The sequence below is a fragment of the Protomyctophum bolini genome (assembly GCF_963924005.1).
Source record: "Protomyctophum bolini genome assembly, chromosome: 17".
Classification (NCBI taxonomy): domain Eukaryota; kingdom Metazoa; phylum Chordata; class Actinopteri; order Myctophiformes; family Myctophidae; genus Protomyctophum; species Protomyctophum bolini.
In genome coordinates this window covers 29540195-29553769 of record NC_137878.1, presented here as the reverse complement: position 1 = coordinate 29553769, position 13575 = coordinate 29540195, and positions in this window count along the sequence as shown.

Below are 13575 nucleotides of genomic sequence, written 5' to 3'. Positions count from 1 at the left end.
TCGCTTTCTATATCCTGTTCCACTGAGTGAGATAAGTAAAAGAAAGCACTGGGATACCAGCTTAGAGCTAAACCCCTGACCCCTCCTTCCCGCCACTCCTTTTCTCTCTTCCCTCTGACTATGCCTTTCATTTACTTTGATGGCTTCCATGCACTTCTGCAAAGTCTCCGATCACATTTTGCCTTTTCGCACTGCCAGTGTCCCTTACATCTCTCTTCAATGGCTTTTACTGACATTTTGATGTGATTTTTGTTGAATTGTTACTGCAAGTGATGTTTGCTGCTGACCGGCATTTTAATGACGCCACGCGCACGTACTGTATGTGCACGCGTGTGCGCCTACATGTGTGCATGCGCACAGAACAGCTAGTAGCCTATATAATAGTGTATGAGAGTTTTAGAAACAGTTAAACCTGTTGTTATGCAAAGTATCCATTTGATTTGGGTACTTCACACGTCGTGAATCTAGTGGGGCACGCTTGCACCGCCAGTAAACCTGTATAAGTAAGCCCTGGATTTGGGTAGGCTACTTCTCTTGAATCTAGGGGTATGCGTTCTAGCGTGCACACAAGTTCACCATACCGTGTCGTATTCACGTCAATATCCATTGGTACCACGCCGTGGTACCCCGTGCAACGAGCGTGACACCGCTGCTGCTAAAGTTACTCAACATGTCAAACTTTGGCTGCAAGACGCAGCAGCTGCAGAGGGCTTGGTAAAATTCACAGCTGAGGAGACACTGAAGTTTTTCCGAATGCAAAAGGAAGAAAATACAGAGCAGAAAACAGTGACCCACGTCAGTCCACAGGATGGTTCACAGAATAGGCCTAACCCCAGATCTCCAAACAGTTTCCACCTGACTGTCATCAGACTGCTGAAAAAGCACAGAGCCTGCCTGTCGCCAGGCTGTCCAGACGACACAAGCCTCAGCACAGGATTATTTGTCTGTGTATATAGGACTGCAGGTTGCTGCTGCTGCAGCACTGTCACTTACGTATGGATACTCTGTCATGGTCGGTATTATGGGCTCCATTTTTGTCACCGCTAAACCCCTTATCCCTACATCATTTTTGAATAGTTAATCTAGCCAATCTACATTGGCACGTTGTGAGCTTGTAGACTAGCCATTTTAACTATTCAAAATGTTAGTAAAATAGTAAAACAAAAGAGGCAAAGAAGTTTAGGGATAAGGGGTTTAGCGGTGACGAAAATGGAGCTATTCATCTAATCTAAATCTAATCGATTTAAAAGCCTACCGGTAATTTGATTGATATTGTCTCTCTATCTATCTATTCTAGTTTCTGAAATAAAATAAAAAACACACAAATTAGATTGCATTGATTTGAATTGTAAATGGCCCATTAAGATCCCAATTTGATGGATTCTGGAGGCATTGTAATAAAAAATAAATGGAATCTAATCAGGTGATGTTGTTCATTAATCTAATTCATTATGCAGACGGCCTGAGATTTTAAGCAGGTAATGGGTCCTCCGTTCATAATGGAATATATTTTAACAGCTCCCGCCTGCAGAGCAGTGATCCTCATCATCAACACATGCATGTCCTGTTGGACATGCACCGCGTTGGAAAATGTAATCTGTTAGTGATTAATGGCTACCTGCCAACAAATTGTAATCAATAACAAGTAATCTAGTGGAATACATACATCAGAACATTGACACATACACTGATTACATTTAGTCACTTTTCAGTGATTCAGTTCACCCCCAAAATTAAATGAAATTTAAATGTCACTCGCCAGAAGTAACTAATTTACGACTGAGAAAACAGTAGTTTAATCAAACCTAAAAGGCAGAATATTTGATTGAACCACTGTAATGTTTCGTGTTGTATAAAATGATACGGTAAATTATCCGTCTACAAAAAAGCACCTTCAAATATAGCTTTGGAAGATTTTACATTCGTGTTTGTGCAATCTGAACATGTGCGATGCTGTGTTGGAATAAATTACAGCTCCAAGTAATCTTTTACTGTCAACCCTGCTATAGCATGGCAAAAATACTTTCCTCATCGCTAATGTCTATGATAGAATACAAGGTAGGAGAACCATTTAATGGCCCTTTTATATTAATAAAAAGTATCTGTAATTCATCTGGTCACAATGGTTTTTCTTTTTCCTTTTTTTTTTAAATATATTTTTTGTTCCCCAGCGGTTTTCGTGTGCAACCTCAAGTAATAATAATACAATGGTTGCTCACTCAGTGCAATTCATTACTCCCTATAGCCCTGCTGGGGACACCACGCCGCTGACACAAACTGTGCAGAAGAACATTAGGGAGGCAAAGAGGGACGCATGACGGGGGATCATTGCAGTGTGTTTTGATGTTAACATCGGTGAACAATGGAGCATGATTCTCCCGGAGGCCTTCTTGTGGTGAAAGACACTATAGGACACGTTCCAGTATGACAGCAGATGCTCTCCAGAGGAACATGGGAAGATGACAAATACGGTCGTTCAGGCTTCTAAGCATGTAGGGGGGGGGGGGGGGACTTTAAAGCCGCAATCAATACATTTGTGCGTGTCACTAAAACATTATTTTGACAAACCTGTATGTATGGTAGCATAATTTTGTTAATTAACGACATGATTTTTTTTCAACCAGTGTTGAGTCGGTTTCTTGTTTGCATGTGAATAATATAATTTTTGAGAGAGGACTTGGGGTGTCCTGTTTGGTCCAGGGAAAAAAATACTAGTTGATGCATTCAACTGTGGCTGTATCCAACAAAAATATAGTGCTTCTTGCAAAATTATATCCCTGCTCCCTAGTAGTAATACAATGCTTTGAAAACTAGATGTTTTTGTCCAACTCATGAATGTAGCCTGTGATAGTGTGATTAGTGAGTAACAAGGAAGGGGAAAAAAAACAAATTTTATTCTGTCAGGTCAGTCTATGATGGACCCACCCAGGGGCGTAACTACCGTGACGCAGACACGGGGGGTGGTCTGTCGGGGGCACCTGCTGACCAGCCTGTGTCAGGGCCAACTGACATCTAGTTGTCGCTGGACCCACCCGACAATAGTGGTGGTCCCCAGGTTGCTCTTAGTCAGGATGATGGTCCCTGCCTGGCCCCTGAGTCAAAATCAGTTGAAAACCCCTGTGTTAATACAATAATGCCTAACACAACTGTCATGGTTCTATTAGGTTTCCCCGCTCTCCTATTGAGACATTTTAATCCTGTGGTGGGTGGGACCACTACTGGTTGCCAATGGTACTGCCTGAACCTCAAAATGCAATATTTCCACTGAGCAAGCAGGCGTATATTTGTCACTCACGCGGGGTACTGTGTAGGCTGGCCTACACAGTAACTGATCCCTGTTTTATGCTTGTCATAATAGGTATACAATACATTCTCCAAACTCTTTCAGAAGATTAGCAGAACCACAACCTCACTGTGAGCTTACATAGATCAGCTCTCATTGCCATTTGTCTGTAGTGGTTAAGTGAGCAATGTGATTGCGTGCCCGCCTGCGTTCATGCGTGCGTGCGTGCGTGCGTGCGTGCGTGCGTGCAGTAGATCATGTGTGGGACAGGTGTCAGCAATAAACAAGAGCCTGTTCTGACGGACAAATCCTCACATACGCATGCATGCACACATACTGTACATGCACACATGCATACAAAACACTCTCGCCTCGTACAAAGCTCAGAGTGATGTGTGTTCACTAAAGAGGACACACTGACTCAATAGCTGAAAACAACCATTCACACATTTGGCCAAACACCAACTATTTATATTTATTAGCCTGCATATGCACACCGTCACCTACTCAACCCAAATGTATTGCCACATTACAGGTTTACAGGTCTAAAAAAAAAAAGTGTTCCATCAATGCCATTTCAATACAAGTGCAATGAGATAAAATTACTATGTGAGATATGTGGGATAAGGTAAAATCAAATCAACAGATGTAATGGCCAGCCAGGGCGCCTGATGGAGGGGAAAGGAACTGGTTGGAATAACGAGTTCCTACCACACTACGTCTAACCGGGGAAACTCCCGCCTGTCGTGTGATAAGAAGCGGCTTGGACGCTCATGCATTGAAGGTAGCATGAGGTCAGTCCGTTGCTCTCCCCAGGTTGGCGGAGGGAGTGTAGCGCACAGGATTACATTAGATAATTGACACTGGGTGGGTTACGAAAATGTGGCATAAAAACATAATTACAAAAATTAACAGATGTAATGAGATATACAGGTATCAACTCCTTTATCTTGTTGAAATTGTGAACTCATTATCATCTGTTCGCATCCTCGTTTAATTCTGTGCTTTCTCTCTTTTTTGCGTGTGAATTTCCCGTTTTAAACAGTGATACATAAGAGAAAAAAACACACAAGAGAAAACGAACAAAATGACTTAAATAGACACACATTTACTTACACACACACACACACACACACACACACGCACGCACACACACACACACACGCACACACGCACACACACACGCGCGCACACACGCGCGCGCGCTTGCACGAACGCATACACACCTTTTCGAATGGGAAGGGAGTAAATCCTCTCTCACTTCATTTCTCTTCTCTGTCAGGCTAGAGATTTGTGTGATGCACGTAAAACTATTTATGTGGCGCATGGAAGTTATAGTAATGGGAAAAACGGCGTATTATTGGTCATGCATGATGCCTTGATTTATCCACTGCACACAGTAAAATCCTGAGTGTTTACCTATATTTCCACTTCCTTGGGTTCTATTCATTCATCCATTTGTTGACTCCAAAAGTGTACAAATGTAAATGGTCCATTTGTACAGTCTCAGTCAGAGTTAAAATAACTCATTTTACAAACGCCACAACACGTCTAATGTGCCTGCTTTATCGTATGCTGGTGTTGCGTGCCAGAATTAGCAGATCTACAAGCTTATAGACCAGCAATTGACATGCTACTGTGCAGCGTGGCGTATAGATAAGGCTGCACCATCATACAATGAAGTTTAAATCAGGCTTCAGCCTCCCTCAATACATCCCCTTTACCTCTCTGACAGACACCGTCCCTTCCTCTCTGCCACTCCCCTCCCTCTGATCAGGATAGATTCACTCAGAGGACAAATTACAGCCATGTATCTATTAGTGCCGTCCAGGTGCTCTGGCCTATTGAGCGATCAGCGGCACAAAAAAAGATATGCGAAACGCAACGTGTCAGCCCCATATAGATTTAGATAAAACCCCTTTATGAATAAAAAGGTACAGAGAAGATGACTGTATAATTTTTACACCGTACAGACCAGGACTGCAGTACTTTTTTTTTGCAGGAGCCTTTTCTTCCAATCTACTGCACGGTGAAATCCTCCTGCTGCTGTAAGTAAGTGACATTATTTGGTTACGAGGACAAACTTTTTGTTATTAAAGCTCTACATTTTTATATGAAACACTGCTATTGAGTGATTGTTCAGTAACAGGGGTCTAACGGTCTCGCCTGCTCTTCAGTAAACAGAAAATAAATTTTCAGGAGGGTCAACAATTTCTTCCATTTAGGAGAGAGAACCGATTTATCAGCTTCAAATTTATAGTGTTCCAACTCCCAATTTGACTTACTTATCCTCCTGTAACCTATCCTGTATGGGAAATGAGGGTACAACTTAAAACTCTGGGAATGTTTCTATGAAACAAAGGCAAAAGCAAAGTATCCACCTCTTTTTTGTTTTAGTGAAGTTTCATTATTACGAAGGCGGTGGGGCGGGGACATTTTCTGACATTAATCTCAGAAAATTCTGATAAAAATTCTGACTTTATAATCTACTCTTCATGTCCCTATTCAAAAATGCAATAAAAATTGTGAACTGAAGTCTTGGTGTGTGCGACCCACTACCGTTATTTTTATATGTTTTGAACGGGTAGAGCACCTACAGTCAGAGCACGGTGGTCACATGAAATGTCCCTGTTCAAAAATGCAATAAATATTTTGAACTGAAGTCTTGGTGTGTGCTCACAGAATCGCAAGATTAATCTCACAGATTTCGGAGTTTAATGTGGCAAATTTCTGACTTAAAAAACTCACTCACAGATTTGCCACATTAAACTCAGAAATTTCAGAGATTTTTCTCAGAAATCTCTGAGATTAATGTCGCAATTCTGTGAGTTTTTATTTTTTTATTTTTTCACCAAGATGGCAGTAATAAGCCTTCATACATTCATTTTATAAATCGAGTTGAGTGGTACTAATGTCAACTTGATAGCTAACTAGTTGTGTGTGAAGGATTCAGGATCACTCGCATAATACATACGTTTCTACTTTCTATGACTCTCACAAAACAACTGAGGTTTTCAACAAATACTTCATAAAGTGCGATACAAGACTTTTTCGCTGCCGGGACACTGTAGACTGCTACTACACCCAGCAAGCTAAAACCTCAACTTTCCCGTGCCACCAAAACTCGCGTGAGGGAATAATCTTTTCCCCACACGCATCGTCGATCAATAATTTACAACGCTTCATCTTCACACGAGGATGGGTCCACTGAAGGATGTGTGCATGATTAAATCTGTGAGAAGTACCAATACTACCAAAAGTCGCATAACAGACTGCCTTGACCTACATCAAAACAGATGCACATTTATGACTAATCTATCTCCCTCACTGACGCGCACCGTCACATATAACAAGAACAGTTATTATATAACTTCCTTTCTGCGTTTCAAAGACGCACACGCCCATACTGTACGCACCCAGACACCAAGACATCAGGGGTTCTGGTCCTTCATTACTCAGTAATGAGTTCAGACCACCTCAGTAACCGCAGAGCTATTTTGAGGGCAGAATGTTCCTTGAATCATCTGCCAGCGAGCCAATCTTTCCCCCTGCTCATCACACTCTCTCTCTCTCTCTGGTATAATCATCACTTTCCCTCCCTCTGCTCGTCACTCCGTCTTACATACTTTCAGTAAATGGTGAATGGTACGTTTCTATAGTGTTTTCCATCCAAAGCGCTTTACTGTACATACTGTAGATTGTGCATTACATTCCTGCTGGATGTGCCTAAAACAAAAAAAACACGGTGAAGCAGCTTTCTGCTTCTACGGGCCGACGGCGTGGAACAAACTCCCACTATACCCCTTTGACAGGCAGCCTCTGGAGACATTTTAAAAGTACAGCTCAAGACCTACTTCTACACTCTTGCTTTTAGTTGAGCTTCTAAAATCCTTGTTGTTATTCATGTCCTCAACATTACTGCTATTATTTTAGACCAGTGCCCGGCTGTAGAGCACCGAGTCAGTAACGTTGGTAGTTGGAGATCCATGCCCCACCCGGCTATGCAATACCTGTTGTACCCGTGTCAGAGTACCAGTTCCACCCATCTATCTGTGTCCCTTTTATGCCCATATATGGACATTTCTGTATCTGTGTCCTGTGTCGAACAGGCCAGCTCCATATATGGACCCTGGGCAGGGGCCCTGTCCAGAGCCTGGGCAGAGGCATTTTGTGGCTGTTCTTGGCAACCGTGGGTCCGACGGACTCAACACCGGGCACTGCACTCCCTGTGAGGGTGTCGAATTACGTGCATTACAGCCGTATACACACACATACGTACAGACTACAGACAGAAAGAGACATGGTGCATTTATAGATAGATGTTTTATGCCTTAGCTGTTCTTTTTAATTTTTTCTATGCTCCGTAAAGCATCTTGAGCTGCATTTCATGTCATGAAGGTGCTATACAAATTAAGTTTTATTATTATTATTCACCCATTCACACACACACAGAGAGAGAGAGAGAGAGAGAGAGAGAGAGAGAGAGAGAGAGAGGACAAAGTGCATTGTGTGGATGGATTATTCCAGGTCACAGTGGTTTGACGCTGTGCAGTCAAAGGGCCCCATCTATGGGTCAGCAACCAAACTACATGCTACCTCAAGAGGTCAAAATGTCAAAGAGGAACTAATGATGGCTGCAAACATTGTAGTGAATTTACATCTTAAGCAGGTGGGGCTGCAAGTCTGCCAAGAAGGAATCACTCAGGGTTCTATTGTTCTTGTAGTTGCACTGTGCAACCTGCCAGGAAACTTTTACATAGACCTGAAGCATAAATCTCTACATAGCGGAATGTCAATACCACCTTATCCAGGCTGGATATTACATTATATTATTGCACTGCTCTATACTTAACTTCGGTCAAATATAATGTATGAAAGCATAGTTAGTTGGAGATGTTGTGTCTGTCTATAATGGGCGAAAACTTAACAAAATGAAGAAAACTTGGAATGGTCCCTAAACATTCCATGTTGTGCAAACACATACATGAAACTAACACAGACATTCCTAACCTGTTGTTCATCCATGTATGACTGCAGGAACATTGCAATGAATTATTACCACTTTAATCAATCAGATGCATGCAGCTATACCAAAGTGGCTCTTTGTGAATCTGAAGTGATTGCTAAGCACCGTCATCCCACTCCCACAGCTGTTCTTGAAAATCCTTCCATCGACCAATTATACACTTCAATTCAGTACATAGAGAATGAAAATAAGATAGTTCTACCAACCATTTGAAAAATCTAAAAACAAATCTGAACTTCCGAAGAAGTTGTTGATAGGCCAAAACAAACATGGGACTCAATTGATCAGAATCAACATAAGGGCACAAATACAAATACAAAACATTTCTAGATGCAACTGAATCCTGATAAGGGTCTATGGACTGAAAAATAGTCTTTTGAATAAAATTAAGTACAGTAAGACTACTACAGTGTGTGCGGGAGTCCTCTTGTTCTCAAGCTTAGAGATATTTCATGAACAAATTCTGAAAATGCAGATTCATTTAAATAATGCAGTTAGCGTAAAGAGGCTTTGAAATACATTGAAGCTCACAAATGTTGTCATGCAACTACTTCTACTTCACAAACAACTTCAGAGCAATTTGGCCTGAGAATGACTGGCATCCCCGGCCTCTGCAGATTCCCCACAACCGACAAACCGACCGTGAATTGGTCTTTTTCATGGCTACCTTACCTATCAGTTTGCCATTACTCCCAGGCAGATGGGGGGTGACATTTAGGGAGTGAGACAAACAGAGAGACTAAGAGCAAGAGGAAAGCTTGTAATCGAAGAAAAGAGAGAGGGAGATTAGCGCAATCGAGTGTTATCAACCGATATCAGTTCACAGAGAAGATTGTGTGCACATCTCAATGCCTATATTTAGACCAGGTGCTGGAAGTCAGGCATCAAGGCAAACATCAAGGAAGAGAAAGAACGTTTCAACCTACAAGGTCTTCATCAGGCAAATATCAACCGATATCAACCAGTAGGTTACTTATCAAGCCCATTTAATGGAGCCAGTAGGCTACTGGAGCAGAGAGACGTTGTTGTTGTTGTTGTTGTTGTTGGTCGCATTGTCCGACTATTACAAACCCTAACCCTCCTAATCTCAGTCTTAACCGGCCATGCAACGTAAATCAGGTTCACAATGTTTTCACTTCCGCGATTACTACTCGCAGCCAGTAGGCTCCAGTAGAGCCTACGTGCTCCATTGCATGGTCTTGATGAGCAGCCTACTGGTGATTAGGTTGATACTAGCATTGGAAGCGGGAGGGGAGGTATAGCTTTTAGAGAGAGAGAGAGAGATAAATACAGAGTGTCTCTGGACATCGATCTGCCTGCAGGTATTTAACATGGTTTGAATAGGATGGAACTACTACGATCATGTCAGAGCACAATGTCTAAGATATGGCTTATAGCTACCGGGGCGACTTCACTGCCTGATCTAAAGAGGCACCGGAGGGCAACAACACCAAATAGAATGAGAGAGGATGAAAAACAACAACGGGGCCTTCAGAAGACAGGGACAGAAGAGCTTTCCCCCCGCTGCTCCGTTCTTGAGAGACGACTAATAAATCACCTACATGCCATCAATCACCAGGCATCAAGCCGCGCGAGACACGCGATCGATCCAGATGCCTTCGCACCTTGGGAAAAACATGAAATAGACAGCGAGACATGGTCCCTTTCACCTACGGCACATACGTAGACACAGATGCATGTGTGTGGAGGGTGCACGGACGCACACACCCACAGAGATAGAGGGGATAGAGATGAAGAGAGAGAGAAAGAATAAAGTGACGAGTGAGAGAGAGTGAAATATGAAATATGTTAATTCATATTGGATAAACTGTGGGTAAAATAAATTAATGGCATCCATCTATAGGCCCATTATAGCATTTAAAATGCACACAATCTCAGTGTGTGTGTGTGCGTTATATTAGTATTTTAATATTACATCATTTTCCATCAGGCACAAATTAGCTGCCTATACACGCTGGCTGGGGTCCTTAACGTGCAAAAACAACAACAGGCAGTGGAAAAAAGTCAAATAATAGTTACAACGTGACACTGCAGGAGTCTAGCCATCTAAAGTATACGAAGGTTAACTGGTCTATTTGTCTGTCAGAGCTAATCTTATACAAACTGTTGGACATGATCAGTGCACACTGCTAGTAGGACACATAAATACCTATATGATGCGTAGCCTGCTAGTTCAGGCAGACATACTCCAGGGGGTTCATGCCATGCTCAAAGGTGCATACTATACTCAAGAGGTTAACATGCTGCATTTCTATGTGGGCGTATAAGTGTGTGCAAGTCCCACACGTCATTCACTGATGCGGCAGTCAGCTGACCAATTGGGCGGGCTACTTAAGCTCACCAGTCTGCATGCTCTTCCTGCCTTCCTCTGCATATGGTTCCTGGTTGTTATGTGATGTTTGCTCCCACCACCACCACCGGTGGGCTCTGTTATTTAATCTCCCCATGGGGGTTTTATTGTATATCTATCTCCCTGCTCTTAATGTTTTACGATGATGTTTAATCGCGCAGAGCAGGGAGAAAATGCAGCCGAGCCGAACGCCAAGTCTAATATCATATGCACACTTGTATTCTCATTCTATAATAAATATTGGTTAAATCTATTCGTGAGTTGTCTGACTGAAATATACTTATTTTCTTTTGTATATATTAACATTAATTTTATAATGTAAGTTAATGGGGCTTTGATCAGGCTGAAACCGTGTGTGTGTGTGTGTGTGTGTGTGTGTGTGTGTGTGTGTGTGTGTGTGTGTGTGTGTGTGTGTGTGTGTGTGCATGGGAGAAAGAGACATATATAGTATTTGCATACCGGTACATCCTGTCTGTTTGTTATCATCTCAGTCGTTCTTTTCTGTGTGAGTTGATAACATCATGATAAACACATTTTCTGCTGGTGTCTCACTAGATTCACAACTAATTACCATCTCAATCACAAGACATACCGTCCGTAGGCTCAGCACATTCAAACCAGCCAAATGGAAGCACACAACTGTGCCTAGCTCACACATATATTGAGCACATTGGCCAGAGACACATTTATTGAGAACATTGGCTAGAGGTAGAATAGACAAACAGCATCTACCTTGGCAAGGTGAGTGAAGTAAACAAGATGATAGAACGGGGGAAGTTGTACTGTAGATACAACCCAGAAGAGCGTGTAAGAGAGAGTGACAGGACGTTGAGGTGTGTGTGTGTGTGTGTGTGTGTGTCCATCTATTCACTGCCAGCCTTAAGAACATTCTGTCTTGATACAAAGTTAAATCCAAACTGATTTATGGTGTATTTCACCAGACGGAACATTATGGGCACTGCTTAGCATGCGCTGTTTGCCGGTCTAGAGCATACCACCCCACACACACACACACACACACACACGCACGCACACACGCATGCACACACACGCAAACACAAATGCACTCAAACCATACAGCAACAATCTGACATACAGTAACAAACTAACAACTTTGTTGTTGGTTTTTTTTCAACCAAGGTTCGTGTTTTAGGTTGTTTGTAAAAAAAACTTTTTTTGACAGGGGGGCATTCGAACAAGTAGCTAGTGAGAAAACATTGCATGGATGCACCTGGGACGTATCCTCAGTGATGTACCCCAAGGTCATCTGCGTATACTCCTCACTCAGGTGACCCAACCGGGGTGATCAAGTCCCGACGTACGTCCCAGTATAGCTACCCACGATCACTCCCATTAGGGAAAGGTCACACAAGGTCACACAGTCCGCCACTCCCGAACTACTCTGCCGAGCCTGGGAGGTCTGGTGCGTGAAAGGACTAGGCTCTGTGGGTTGACTCCTGTCCAGGCCCCTCCTACGTCTCAAAAGGCCACTCCTGCTCACACCAGGTGCAGTTGTCACGTAATTGTCTCCCCGGCTGGCCAGGGGGAGGTAGTTTAGAGACCAGGATAACTGCATGTTTTGTGTGAGGGTACCTACCCTAGGGGACACGGGGAGAACATGCAAACTCCACACAGAAAGGCCCTTTCGCCAACCCCGCCTCGGGTATGGGCGCTGATGACGCGGAGGAGAGAACACGCCCCCAGCGTCCCCAGCGGGAATTCTAGCTGTGAGGAGACAGCACTGCGACTGTGCCACCGTGCCCCTTCTTTATTATTATTTACTATAGTCCTATACTAGACCCCATGAAATTACATCTGGTTCAATTCCCGGCCGGGTCATACCAAAGACTCTAAAATGGGACCCAGTGCCTCCCTGCTTGACACTCAAAATCAAAAAGGGTTGGATTGGGGGTCAGTCCCTGCGACATACTAGCGTCATGTCCAGGGGGTTTACTTGTACATCAAGCTGCCTACAGAAACAGGAGTAAAGCTCCTGTCCTATGGGCCTCATGGCTCGGCAAGGCTACTTACTACTACTACGCAAAAAGGATAGCGAGTGACACTGGACCAAAATACCGTTAAGAGACAAAGGAAGCTCCTATATTCATAATTTTCGGGCAGCGGCTGAATTGCGGGCCGCGTCGCGGGTAAACGCGGCGAGTAAAATAAACACTGCAGAAAAGGGGGAGAAAAAACTGCTAATGTTGAAAATGCAAAGTAAGACTTTTGGGGACAAAAGATGCAATTACTGGGGTTGAGAGGGAAAAAAGTAATAAGTAAAGTAACTGGTTACTTTTGGCTTTGACAACACTGATTATTATTACTGGGTAATAAAAGATTGTGTCCTCTCACCATGTTGTCTGTTTATCTCTCGCTATCTATCTCTCTCTCTCTCTCTCTCTCTCTCTCTCTCTCTCTGCAGTTGAATGATGACAAGTGAGCTCTCCAAGGACAGATAGCTTGTTACGGACAGACCACTGGGAGGAGACGGTTGCATGGGGGGGATGAAGTGGGGAGACATGAACCCATTCACATGCAGCACTGCTTCTCTTTGTCCTCCTCATCCTACTTCTTCCTCCTGTTTCTATTTGCCATGTTGTTTCCACCCCCTTCTTACTCTGCATCCGTCATTCCTTTCCTTACTCCAATCCTCTCTTAAAAACACTGCTGACTATTATGTTTTTTTTTTTTTAGAGGTATTCCCTTTCCTCCCATCATTCCTCTCTCGTTTCCCACCCCTCCTCCTCCTCTGAGCCACCTTGAGTACGAGCTCAGCCTTTTTTTAGAGCCTCCTCCGAGGGAGAGCATAGTCACCAGGGAGGCCTGCCTGGCTCCAGGAGGTGAAGAAGACAACCTCCAGGTAGAGAATGGGTAAAGAATGTGAACTACAAAGGG